The 13,623-nt window shown below is 38.7% G+C and overlaps 2 long non-coding RNA genes across 4 annotated transcripts in view; one reads left to right on the forward strand and one right to left on the reverse strand.

The window, feature by feature from the left end:
• LOC119237900 (uncharacterized) overlaps nucleotides 1-13,623 on the forward strand; it is a 331,742-nt gene that overhangs the window by 305,242 nt on the left and 12,877 nt on the right. The gene's annotated exons all lie outside the window — the stretch shown is intronic.
• LOC119238476 (uncharacterized) overlaps nucleotides 1-13,623 on the reverse strand; it is a 94,230-nt gene that overhangs the window by 3,325 nt on the left and 77,282 nt on the right. For 2 of the 3 annotated variants that reach the window (XR_005123587.2, XR_008553836.1), the window contains exon 5: nucleotides 10,546-11,069. The exons of the other annotated variant lie outside the window; for it this stretch is intronic. This is a non-coding gene — a long non-coding RNA (uncharacterized LOC119238476). Of the gene's footprint in view, nucleotides 1-10,545; nucleotides 11,070-13,623 lie in introns of those variants that run through there. 3 annotated transcript variants of the gene reach the window in all.

The following is a 13,623-nucleotide window of genomic DNA, read 5'->3' on the forward strand; positions in this document are numbered from 1 at the left end:
TATCTGCAAAAATAAAACCTTGAGGAAAAATAGCAGCTAGGGACCTGTCTTTGAGACAGTCTGAGCACAAATCCCGGATTTGCCACTTACCAGCTGTGTGGCCCTATTCATTGACTCATTCGTTTAAGAAATATTTATGGAGTACATAACACATGGCAGGCGCACTTCTTAGACTAGTTAGCTGATCTTGCCAAGCTCTGGTTTCCTTATCTGCAAAGTGGGGATAACAATGCATACCCCCTGGGGCTATGTGAGGGAAGTGTGAGATAGTGTATAGAAAGCATGTGGCTTCCATGAAGACCTCAATTAATGACAACTGCCATAGGTATTATTCCCTTCACCCTAGCCTATGTTAACTTCCCTTCCTGTGGGGACTCTTGATAATGCCAGCACCTCTCTCCCTGGCCTCCCCTGGTGCCGAGTTTAACCTTTTATTCCTTCTGTCTTATATAATATTCATTGGTCTGGGACTACTCAAACTAAGGAGCAGTGTAAATAATAACAGAAATCACAGACTCTGCTCTGCTTCAAAACTCACCTTTGCTCACAGGTTCTCACCATGTTCTTCCTATTGATTCTCACATGAATCTGATAAAACAATTGTGTCTACATGTATGTTTATCATATATATATGTATGTATATATATTTTTAATTTCATTTTTTAAGATTTATTTTTTATATTCACCATACAATTGCACCCCCCTTATTATGACCCTAATCCCTTCTCTCTCTGCCCCCCCCCATAGTGTGTCTTTGGTTTATAGTTGCTTGTTTATTTTGATTTTTTCTTTATTATAGTTATTCCTTTTCCTGGTCCCTTATTTAGGTTTTCTAGATTCCTGTTATGAGTGAGACCATCTGGTATTTTTTCTTTTTCTTTCTGGCTTATTTCACTGAGCATGATCCCTTCCAGCGCCATCCATGTTGCTGTAAATTGCATGAGTTTATCTTTTTTGATTGCTGAGTAATATTCCATTGTGTATATGTACCACATCTTCTTGATCCAGTCATCTATTTTTAGGCATTTGGGTTGCTTCCATAGCTTAGCTATTGTAATTAGTGCTGCTATAAACAAACATAGGGGTGCAGGTGCCCTTTTGAATTAATGTTTCTGTGTTCTTTGGATAAATGCCTAGGAGTGGAATTGCTGGATCATATGGAAGCTCTATGTTTACCAGATTGAGGAACCTCCACACAGCTTTCCTTAGTGGTTGGACCAGTTTGCACTCCCACCAGCAGTGCAGGAGAGTTCCTTTTTCTCCACAACCTCGCCAACATTTGTTGTTGCTAGTTTTTTTAATATGTGCCATTCTCACTGGTGTAAGATGGTATCTCATGGTAGTTTTGATTTGCATTTCCCTGATTACAAGTGATGTTGAACATTTTTTCATATGCCTGTTGGCCATTTGCATTTCCTCTTTGGAAAAGTTTCATTTTAGCTCTTCTGCCCATTTTTTGACTGGATTATTTATATATATTACTTTCTGAACCAAAGTTGAACAGATTTCTCAGTAAGAGGCAAGATAAAGTGGAACTTTGACATAGACTGTTAGTAAGAAGTTGGCCCAATTAGCGAAATCAGTACAAGACCTAAATTCGGCTTCCCTAGACTCTAACTTTGTCCAAAAATTCTTCTCCAAATACTGTCCAGTTTATCCAGGGCTATTGTATAAAGTAAAAGCAGAAATAGTAGCTGGTACTGAGAAAACAGAACTTATAGTCTTGACCCCTCTTCAAATTTTCCAATCCCACTGGTGGTGGCACTGATGGTCCTGAGGTCTGTTCAGGCATTCATACAGCAAACAGCCACTTAGCTCTTCAGTTGTACCAGGCACTGTATTCTGCACCACAGCTCCAGTTATCTACCCCAGTCCTTAGTGAACTAATGCAAGTACCTGGGTCTTGTTCCCCCAAGACTGAATTCTGTCATAATCTATGCAAATTCACTCTTCCAACATTTTCTCTCACCCACCCCTTTTGGCTGTGAACCACAGACTGTTTGGGACTTGAGTTCTCTCTGTCAGACCTCTACTGACACCACCAGTTGTATTACATTGTCCCATATTTAATCCATTCCCAGCCTCCTCCCATCTTCAGGGACAACACCAATTACCCTTTGGTTGGACTGGTCCATATTTGATTACCTAGATGGGAGAGCTTGTAAATAGTTAGTGCTCACATTAGATCTCCCACTAATAAAGTAACCTACATGAAAACAGGAACTTGCCAGGTGACCCCACCATCTAGACCTGTGGTTTCTACCTAGTAGATGCTGAAAAAAATGAATTTTAGATGAAAGGATTACTGAAGATACATTCTAGTCTTTAATTACTGTAAGAAGGGCTGCAACCCCTTGCCATCATTCAATGATATGCTGAGTGGGAAGTTGCAACTTTTGCTTTGGATGCCACTTTGTATTTACAGAACCCCTTAAAAAGCCCCTGGCTGTGTATTTCAGGAAGCTAAAGATTCATCCCCTTCCCAATGAGCTACAGGCATGAGAACTATGCCACCTTACTGAGGGGCAAAAACAGAAACAAAAGCTGGTAGTATGTTTTCCCTTTCAATTAACCATAAGGAGGAATGTGCATAATAATGCAGACTTTTAAAAAGCAGAGTATTGCTCTCCTATGCTTTTTTCATTGCCAAATATATACAAATGACAGACAGCAATTTCCCTTCCCCCAAAAACCACAGTTTGAAATATGAAATGAATGAAAAATACAGAGCGTTCCTATCCATTATTTTCTTCCTGTCAGCTGTCAGAAGTTCTTTGGCAATGAGAAGCCATGCAAAAGATCTTAGTTGAAGCTTTAAAGAACAGAATTCATTCAATGAACAGAATTCATTCATTCATATCACTTTAAATAGTTTAGATATTTACAGAGAAGCTAGTATGTGCCACATATTTCTCTGCAGACTGAGTAGAGCTTTTTGGAAAGTTTCAAGATAATAGGGAGTAGACTGGTTTTTGCAGACAAGCCTAATTCTCCTCTGCCCATATGTAATTCCCAGATCACTGTCTGCTCAGGCTCATCAATTTGTGTTTCTCAATAAATGCTTGCATTGACCAGGCTGCTCTCAATTCAAGTATGAATTGTCCGCAAATGCTGCGGAATTGTTACAATGTCAAGACAACTGAACACATCAGATATGCTTGTTGGTATTAGTGAAGAGGAGATTTTTTAAAAATAAAAGAGAATAGAATTTATTATGTACCAGGAAAGTTACTGTCTTACACTGTCAATCCAGATAATCAGTGTCAACAGAGGAAATGACCATGAACGCTTAGGATCAAGCTTTGGTTTCTATGCCCCTGGACAGTTGTCCTTGAAAAAAGGACATTTGATACCACTGTACCATTTCTTTTGGAGGCCCAGGCTGTGAGGCTCCTTCTCCTAACCACGGTGAGTATTTTTATTTACAGCTGGGATGATAATTACATGTACCATTCCTTTAATATGGAACACAGTTCCTCCTTTTCCCTCTTAAAGAAGAGAAAGTTTTCCTACCAAATCTGTTATTACCAAGTGGTATTTTCTTCTTCCCAATACACATTGGACCGGCCAGTCTGCCAACTCAGCAGATGCATGTGCCCATGCACACACACACACAAACACACATACAAGTGGAAAAGTAAACAAAAATAGACATGAAAGCATGAGAAGTTATAGAATGACCAAGTTATAGAATGCTTATTTAATGCATGTTCTGGTGTGTTTTGACTAAAAGTGAAAATAAGTTCCAAAAGTTAAAATAAAAAAAGTAAGGTGGCTGAAGCATTTGTAGACATGAGACTAAGAAAGTGATGCTGCTATTTATGATAGGTAAGACTTGGAAACACCCCAAATGCCCAAAAAATAGATGACTGGAACAGGAAGATGTGGTATATATACACAATGGAATGCTATTCAGCAATCACAAAAGATAAACTCATGCCATTCACAGCAACATGGATGGAGCTAGAAGGAATTATGCTCAGTGAAATAAGCCAGAAGAAAAAGAAAAATATCAGATGGTTTCACTTATAGGAAGAAGATAGGGGAACCAGATGAGGGACCAAGGGGAAAAAATAATAACAATAAAAACAAAACACAACAAAACAAAAATAAACAGACAACTAGAAATCAGAGACATTCTGCAGGGGAGAAAGAGGGATCAAAATGAGGGCAGGAAAAACACAAGGGACAATGGTGATGGTGCAGGGGTGAATTGGTGGTGGAAAGTCTATGGGGACTACACCTGAGAAAAGAAAACAAACATTGTAAAAAAAAGAAAAATGATGTAAAATATATATAAATAATTTTTTTGAAAGAAAGTGGTGCTAAAATAGTTAGCCGTGTGTAATACAGGCTCTGTAGACTGGAGAAGCAATCAGACCACAGAGAAGTATCAGACCACAGAGTCAGACTTTGAAATCTCATCTTTATAGAGCTCTGTGAAGGAGCTAGAACCATCTCTAGGAGATGTTACTGAGCCCTGAAACAGTAGTCAGTCACAAAGTAATGCTCACTTAAGGCTAAGTCACAAAACACCTGTCAGAGCAGAGATAAGCTTCAAAAGGATATTACATTGGGACTGAATGTTTTTCAAATGCAGACAGATGATACCCTTGAAGAAATGTAGGTTTCTCAGCTCAATGAAATGCAAGCTACCACCACCACCACAATTCCATAATTCTGTGATTCTTCCTCAAACTACTCTGTTGATTGATATTTGCAGCAGACAGATGCTTAGAAGAATCCATTTACTATAACCCTCCCTCAAGCAACATGATGATCCAACAATATTACTCTTCAAAATCTAGAGAAACACTTCAGTGAAGCACTAAAGCAATTAACAAGAAGGGTTTAGACTTTGCCCAGAGATATTTAGAAAGAAAATACAACTAGGCTCAACCTTGAGGCTCAAGGATCAGTAGAGGTATTCTCTGGACATGTTCCAGAGACAAAGTAGCTATTAAAAATTATTGAATTAATTTAAATATAAATTGAAAATAAAAAAATCTTAAAGTCAGTATTAGTAGAGGATGGCTGTGATACAAATCACTTTTAAAAACCATTTATTTTGGACTTTGCCAAGTGTCATGGACTGCGTGAACCTGAGTGTTTCTAAATTATAACTTTATGTGTCAAAGCAGATTGTACAGCCAAGAAAATCTGAAAGGACTTGACTATTTCAAGAGGATTTTATTTATTTGTTTATCTGAGACCTTATTGCAAAAATGATTTAAGAAATTCATAAAGGTACATACAGTGAAGTAAGATAAAATAAATTTAAATGAGTAAGAAAATAAGAGAAAATAAGGTCATGCAAACAGTCAGGGAAAACTAATTCCCTAGACATTCTCTAGACAGTAGATGCCATAGAAGGAGAAGAAATCTCTCCAACTTTCCCCCTCCACCTCCTGCAATTGTCCAGTCTCCCCATCAGTTCTCTAAATGCTGTGGATCGATAATATAAACCCACAATGCCAAACTTTCATCTAGAAACTAGTCAATTCCCCCATTCCTTTCTTGAGGCAGAGATAGAAATGAAGTTGTAACTGAGTACGGACAGGTAAGGGGTTTCAAACATCCTCCCTCTAGATTCCTCCCTCTAATTGGATCAATAAAGACGAGCCTTTTACCACACCCAGACTTTAGTGAAAACAAGACAAGAAAACAGCAATCCAAATAAGGAAAAGTCAGTGATTCTATCACTTTGAAAATTTTTAGAAGTTAAGTGATAACATTCTTTCTTTCCCTCTTGATTTTGGAAACAAATGAGAGATGAATACAGGAATCAGAAAGATGGAAACTAAGATATAAACTTTATTACTGGGGTATCTGAATTTGAGGGTGCAGCTTGACCTATAAGCAGAATATGAGATATAATGAGTCTCCTGCAAACAGAACCTACATGTTAAAACAGAGTCCTCTCCATTGCAAAGTAGGAGTACACCCTGTTAAGCTCCAAATACAGAGCAGTGGGACCCTGATAAGTGACTCCAAATAGAGAGGACCAAGAAAAGTTTCTACCACGTTTGTTCAGAGCCTCTTGATTAATGACTAAGGACAAGAGAAGAAAATCACAATTAGATCTCCTATACCTCTCAGTCCTCCATGGGATGGGACATAAGCATTGTCTCTGAAGTACTGCCCAGAAGCAATACCATTTCAGATGCATCAGCAAATAACCCTGGAACACACAAGTAAAGGATAGGAAACAAATCTATGCAAGGGTCATTTCTGAAGTCTGCATTCAAAGCAACAAGGTACAAATACCTGTGTATGGCATGAATAAGTGCATGGGGCAAGACAACCTGTTTGTTTTTTTGTTTTTTTTTCCATCCCTAAGAGTCTGAATGGCATGAGAAATTGGCAAATAGCATATTAAGCTGAGGCACCTGGTGCTGCCACCCCAGGAATCGGGGCATACTTCCCCATGAAACCCTTCAGTGCTTTCTTGTTCACACATTTAAGTTCCAGTCCTTTAATTATCCAACAAAGGCAAATCTTGTGGTCCAGGACCTTCCTGTAGTAAGTGTCTCATCCCTTATGGTTCCCTTTCTCACCACCTCCTAAACCCAAGTTCCCCAAAGCACATGCACTGTCACCTGGGCACTCTTTTCCACTTGAAACACTCCGGTTCTTCCTCTGCTCCTGTTTAACCTCAACCCACTCTTCAAGACTCCATTTACTGCCATCTTGAGAGGTTAGGAACACTACCCTACGGGTTCCCCTGTCTACCCCTTTATCACACTAATGGTCAATTCAATTGTCATCATCTCTTACTAGAATTTATATTTCATAAAGTCAGGGACCATGCCCATCATTTTTTCATTTATTCCCAACATAGCATTCAATGTTTGCTGTGTCAAAGGTGCTGCATAAATACTGATTGATTACATAGTGAGGGGAGACTATCCCCAACCTTAGGACCCCAATCCCCACCCAGTCTCCTTTCCCCTTTGCTAAAGCACTCAGATTTTAATTAATGAGAAACTCCAAAATCCTGCTTCTTAATTAATTGTTTTTATTGTTGTTGCTGTTACTGGATGAAGTCTCCAAGGACCAGAGAATTTGGATATCAGCAGTTTTCCTTCTTTTCTGCCAAGTTAAGAGAGTTACAGCTTTCTTCTCCCAAAAGTATACACTCCCAATTGACTTATTAACTCAAATAGAACCCAGGAGCCAACAAAATTGTCTTTGTTCAATTACACAGTCATTGCTCTATTTCAACCCCCATTAGTCTTGCTCTCATCAGGCTGATTATAGCCTCCACCCCCACCAAGAATGACTTTGACTGAGAGGTGAGCACAGTTTCCTATCACACTCACACTCCTAAAATATTTAAAATCTAAAAGTTGAAACTCCCACTCTTCTGAGTTGACCGGTGAGCCAGGCCTTTTCTATTCCTGCTTCTGCGACTCCCAGGGTAGTTCTCTGGGGAAAGAGACCTTTCCAGTCTTTTTCCCAGACATTACCTGCTACCTTAAAGAAGGGTCTTGTCTCTACAGGAGTTTCTTAAACTCAATTCAGAGGTTGGGTTTTAGGGGATCTGAAAAATACCTGAATGCATTTGTAAAATTTAGCGTAAATATCCTTTTGTTTGGGAGGGATCCATAGCTTTTACTAGATTCTCAAAACAGCCCAAAGCCACAACGTCCTATAGATTTAACTGGAAGGTTCTTTTATAGCATCTTCCAGCTGATCTCAACCAATGGCTTTTTCTTTCATAAGCACTTTTTTTCCCCAAAGCCATCCTCTGGACATGGAGAACCTTATCTCACACACCATTGTCTTAGCTCAGTTTGCATGCAACTTAGAGTTCCTCTTAGAGGAAGCCTTGAAGGGAGGTCATGATGTCCTGGAAGACCTCATGTCATCATTTTATGAAAGTTCCCACTAATTGACATGTAGAGAGCTGGTTTCTACTGTAGACTCTGTTTAAATATGTGTGTGACCATGTGCAAGTTGGTTACCCTCTATATTCTTCCATTTTCTGTTTGCTGCGAAAAATGTGTGGACTAGATAAAATCTAAAGTCTGTCTTAAGTGTCAAGCACATAATCACGTGAAATCAGACTATATTGGCAGAAGTGATACCATGTATAATTAGTTCTACAACATGTGTTTCGATGCTCTATGTTCTAGAAGTGCATGAATGTGCTGTATATTGAACAGGGTCAACTTAGACTATTTCCTATGCATTATCCTTCCTCTGTATTTCCTTTTCATCACATCATTTTCACCCATGTTTTAGTTATCAGCTATGGCAGTAAGGTCTCAAAAGTGTAACAAGGACGAAAAAGTCAACTTTCAGCTTTTGTGTTTCAAAATAGACTTTGACATCCTAACATAGAATGCAAATTGAAAAGATTTAAAGCAAACATTGTTTAAAAATGAACAGTGATGTAAAATATATATAAATAAAAATATAAGATTTATAAAAATATTCATGGTAATATAAAAGCTTTATTACCTGCTCTAGCTTGATAAATGTTTATCAGAGCAGAAAGGAAGTAAAAAAAAAAAAAAGAAGAAGAAGCAATGCTTGTACATAATTAGATTCCTAGGAAAAGGGGCCTTCACACTACTCTTTCCCCACAGCCTCTGGTATAAAAGCCCACATGTAGAAAGGACAAGTGTTTGTTCCCAAGGTGGGTTCCAGGAAAGTAAGGTCCTAGAGTTCCCCTGTCCCCCACTAGTGTAGTATGGTTGCAGCAGAGAGTGAGGGGATTCTAGACAAAGATCTGGAACAATCCCCTCGCCTCCTACCACCAAAGAGCTGCAGAGGGAGCATCTTCTCTAGAATTTGACGTCTCTATACTAACAGAGTAGTGGGATTCTACCTCCCGAGTGATGTTCTTCCGTGGCCAATAACACCTTAATCTGATATCAACATAAAATACATTGAGAAAAATAGCCTTGCCAAAATCCCCTCTAACCTTACATATTTGGCAGTTAAAGATCCATCTTCTTGAATGCAGAGTTATATTCAATTAAGAACACACGTCACAATGGTTATGATCAGATGTATTGATTTTCTATACTTCAATAACCAGTGGATAATTCCTTTTAAAAATACAAAACATTTCAATGTGTTTTACATATGTCCAGATGCAAGCACCATGACAGGTCGTGACACAACTCTTTTGCCATGGAAACTCATTTCAGCTAATAGGAAGGCACCAGGCTGTGATGCTGACCACATTTCTGAGCTCTGTGAGCTGACAGGGCAAGTCCTGAGTTTGGATTTATCCGCATGCTCAAACAATGCACCACTTTGTACAGTCCTGACTGACCAAGACCACAGGCGGCTTCCACGGCAACTTTTCTCCAGAGCATCACAAGGAAAACAAGCTGCTGTGTTGAAAGCATACTGGCGCTCATTATACCAACACAGGCAAAAAAACAAAAAGTCAGCTTGTACAAAACCTGGGATTTCATATGTGAGAAAAGAAATAGTGCATCTCAGACCCACATTACACCCCCTGAAGAAAAGTTTAAAAATGACAAGTACAGGACCTGACAGGTTTGGATCCACAGAATATGTGCTTGGCCTCTCGGACCACCTCAAACATTTTCTTACAGAGAGAAAAAATATAGTGCAAATAATCTCTCTTCTACCACAATGTACCATTTATACTGAGCAGTGTCCTTGACTTGGGAATGAACACATTTTTTTACTCTGTAGTTCTGATGCTATAGGTGAGCAGAGTGAAGTATATGAACTACCTGTGATAGTTTTTCTTACTCCCTCCCTTCATTTTTTTTTAGAAATTTAAGTTTTTGCATTAAATATCATAGAGTAACTTTCAACCATGTGAGATTTTGAAAGGCAACTTAATATCCTTCCAAAATCCACCCCGTGTCCTTCTCCAAAAAAAGGCGATCAAGCTATCCATTATGTAAGATGGTTCGTGCAAAGTGGGAATTTTGTTAATGGGAACTAAATAATGTTTGTGAAAGTACCTTCAAAAATGTGAATTGATTAGTATTCCATTGTGGTGGGAGTGCTACGGTAACTACTCTTAAGAATTGGGTGATAGGGCCTCCCTGGTGGTGCAGCGGTTGAGCGCTGGGCTGCGAAGCTGCCCGCAGCCTCTGCAGCTCTGGTTCAATCCCCGGCCCCAGTGAGGGTCCCACATGGTGCGCAGACCTCTCCTGCCACCCATTGCTCCCCTCAGCAGTGTACTTCGTCAGTCTGCCTGCTCTGCTCCCCACTCTGGCTCTGGTGAATTCTCTCACCCTCCCGCGCTTCTGACTGTACCCAGTGCATGTATAAACAAAAAACAAAACAAACAAATAAATAAATAAATAAAGCATGCCTCTATAAAAAAAAAAAAAAAAAAAAAAAAAGAGGAAAAAAAAAAGAATTGGGTGACAGTGATATTCTATATTATTTGATTTCCTATTTTTAATGTATTATGCACAAAACTCTGTCCTTTGGTGCCATATCAGAGTTATAACAAAAATTGTTGCATATAGTGGTTAGCCAGGAAGCACCCCAACTCTCTCTGTTTGGGATAATAATACCATTAACCTTAGACCACTTAACTCTTTTTAATGTCATTGAAAGTGGCTGCCTGGTGGCTTTGTTCTCTGTTGGCGCTCCTACAGCATTCTGTCCCCCATTGTGGCGATTTGTTCCTGGAAAGGAACCGAACTGAGGCCCAAACTTCTTCTAGCACCTTTTGGCACTTGGTGCTTTCCTGCCCTCTTTGCATGTTCCCTTGGCATTCGTGGGTGGTGGCACAACTCAGCGTTATAATGAAATTAGTTAGCGACACCGGCAGCCTCCTCCGGAATATGAGTGATTCCATTAAATGAATGTGACCCCTCACCCCACTGGCGCCATGTAAGCTGGTGTCCCCAAGTCTGAAAGCACGAATTCCACTTGGTGTTTCCCTTTGTTTATGGTCTCTTGGCCAAATTCTCAAGCCCTGTGAACTTGTTTTCATCCAATTCAATAGAATCCAAATTAGCAGGAAATATTTGATGACGTAGAGGAGATCTCCAAATATGTGCTGTCCTCTGCCAGAACGGGGCTAATTCTTTTGAAATCAGAGCACTTAATGATTGCTGTTATTTAAAGACAAAATAAATGAAGAAAGATAAATCACCGCTCCTGTGGGGAAGACAGGAATAAGAGAGAATTCTCAGTTTCCCTCTGCTACAACTAAATAGATGTCTCCCAATGAAATATACTTTTGGTTTGGGACAAACAAAAAAGGTAGGTGAAAAAGTATCCCATTAATAGTTAATTAAAAAATAAATACATAGCAAGAAAAAAAGCAGAATAATCTATATGAGAAAATAACTCCCTAAGAGATCATATACCAGTTTGCTCCTTTACTTCTTTTCTTAACTCATCAAATGATTATTATTTCATTCTCAAATATAGAAGAGCCAACATCTATTTGAGCAATCTCATTGTGACCTAACTTATTCAGGCCTGGGGGTCACCCCCAGATAGAACTTTGAGGTCACGGTCATTCTTATAAGCCCTCTTATGAGTACTTCACTGGTTGGTAATCACAGGTTGAATTTCTGGGAAAATTCTCTTGCCAGTTCTTCTGCATATTCAAACCATATATCAATTGGGTGATGAGGCCACAAAGTGTGAATTGCTAAGATATAGCATTATAAAGACCACTTCAACAGGCATGTTCCCCTCACAAAGGAATCTTCTCTAAGAGTTGAAGTATGAAAAACAGGAGGTTAGACCCCGAATAGCCAAAGCTCTTCTGAAAAATAAAGAAGGGAATGGAGGCATCACACTCACAGTCTTCAAACTATACTACAAAGCCATAATAATCAAAACTGCATGGTATTGGAACAAGAACAGACACACAGACCAATGGAATCGAATAGAAAATCCAGAAATAAACCCACAGATTTATGGTGAACTAATATTTGACAAAGGAGCAAAGAATATGCACTGGAGCAAAGAAAGTTTGTTCAATAAATGGTGCTGGGAAAACTGGGTCACTACATGCAAAAGAATGAAGCTTGACCACTACCTCACACCATGCACAAAAACCAACTCAAAATGGATTAAAGAACTAGACATAAGACCTGAAACCATAAACTATATAGAAGAAAATATAGGTGAAACACTACATGACATGCACCTCAAAGACATATTTACAGACACATCACCCAAAGCAGTGATAGTGAAGGCAAAGATAAACAGCTGGGACTACATCAAATTAAAGAGCTTTTGCACAGCAAAAGTGACAATAACCAAAACAAAGAGAAACCCCACCAACTGGGAGAACATTTTTGCACAAAACACTAACAATAAAGGACTGATCACAAAAATCTACAAAGAGCTGATGAGACTCAACAAAAACAAAGAAAATAATCCAGTCAAGAAATGGGCAATTTGGGGTTTTTTGTGATTCCATATGAATTTCATCAATAATTGTTCTATTTCTTTGAAGAATGACATTGAAATTTTGATTGGAATAGCATTGAATCTGTATATTGCTTTTGGTAGGATGGCCATTTTAATAATGTTTATTCTTCCAATCCATGAGCAGGGGATGTCTTTCCATTTCTTTGTGTCTTCTTCTATTTCTTTTAACAGTGTTTTATAGTTTTCTTTGTATAGGTCTTTTACCTCTTTTGTTAGATTTATTCCCAAATATTTGATTTTTTTTGTTTCGATAATAAAAGGGATTTTTTTTTTTGATTTCTTCTTCTTCAGATTTATTGTTTGTGTATAGGAAGGCTACTGACTTTTGCGTGTTGATTTTGTATCCTGCCACTTTACTGAACTGATTGATGAGTTGAATTAGTTTTTCTGTGGAGTTTTTGGGGTTCTCTATGTATATTATCATGTCATCTGCAAATAGTGATAGTTTGCCCCGAATAGCCAAAGCTCTCCTGAAAAAAAAAAGAAGGAAATGGAGGCATCACACTCCCAGACTTCAAACTATACTACAAAGCCATAATCATCAAAACTGCATGGTATTGGAACAAGAACAAACATACAGACCAATGGAATCGAATAGAAAATCCAGAAATAAACCCAGAGATTTATGGTCAACTAATCTTTGACAAAGGAGCAAAGACTATGCATTGGAGCAAAGAAAGTTTGTTCAATAAATGGTGCTGGGAAAACTGGGTCGCTACATGCAAAAGAATTAAGCTTGACCACTACCTCACACCATACACAAAAATCAACCCAAAATGGATTAAAAAGCTAGACAGAAGACCTGAAACCATAAAATGCATAGAAGGAAATATAGGCGAAACACTACGTGATTTGCACAACAAAGACATCTTTACAGACACATCACCCAAAGCAGTGATAGTGAAGGCAAAGATCAACAGCTGGGACTACATCAAATTAAAGAGCTTCTGCACAGCAAAAGGGACAATAACAAAAACAAAGAGAAACCCAACCAACTGGGAGAACATTTTTGCACACAACACTAATGATAAAGGACTGATCACAAAAATCTGCAAAGAGCTGATGAGACTCAACAACAACAAAGAAAATAACCCAGTCAAAAAATGGGCAGAAGAGCTAAAAAGAAACTTCTCTGAAGAGGAAATGCAAATGGCCAACAGGCATATGAAAAAATGTTCAACATCACTTGTAATCAGGGAAATGCAAATCAAAACT

This window comes from Talpa occidentalis, unplaced genomic scaffold (assembly GCF_014898055.3).
Source record: "Talpa occidentalis isolate TD23 unplaced genomic scaffold, MPIMG_talOcc4v2.1 talOcc4.11, whole genome shotgun sequence".
NCBI classification, from domain to species: domain Eukaryota; kingdom Metazoa; phylum Chordata; class Mammalia; order Eulipotyphla; family Talpidae; genus Talpa; species Talpa occidentalis.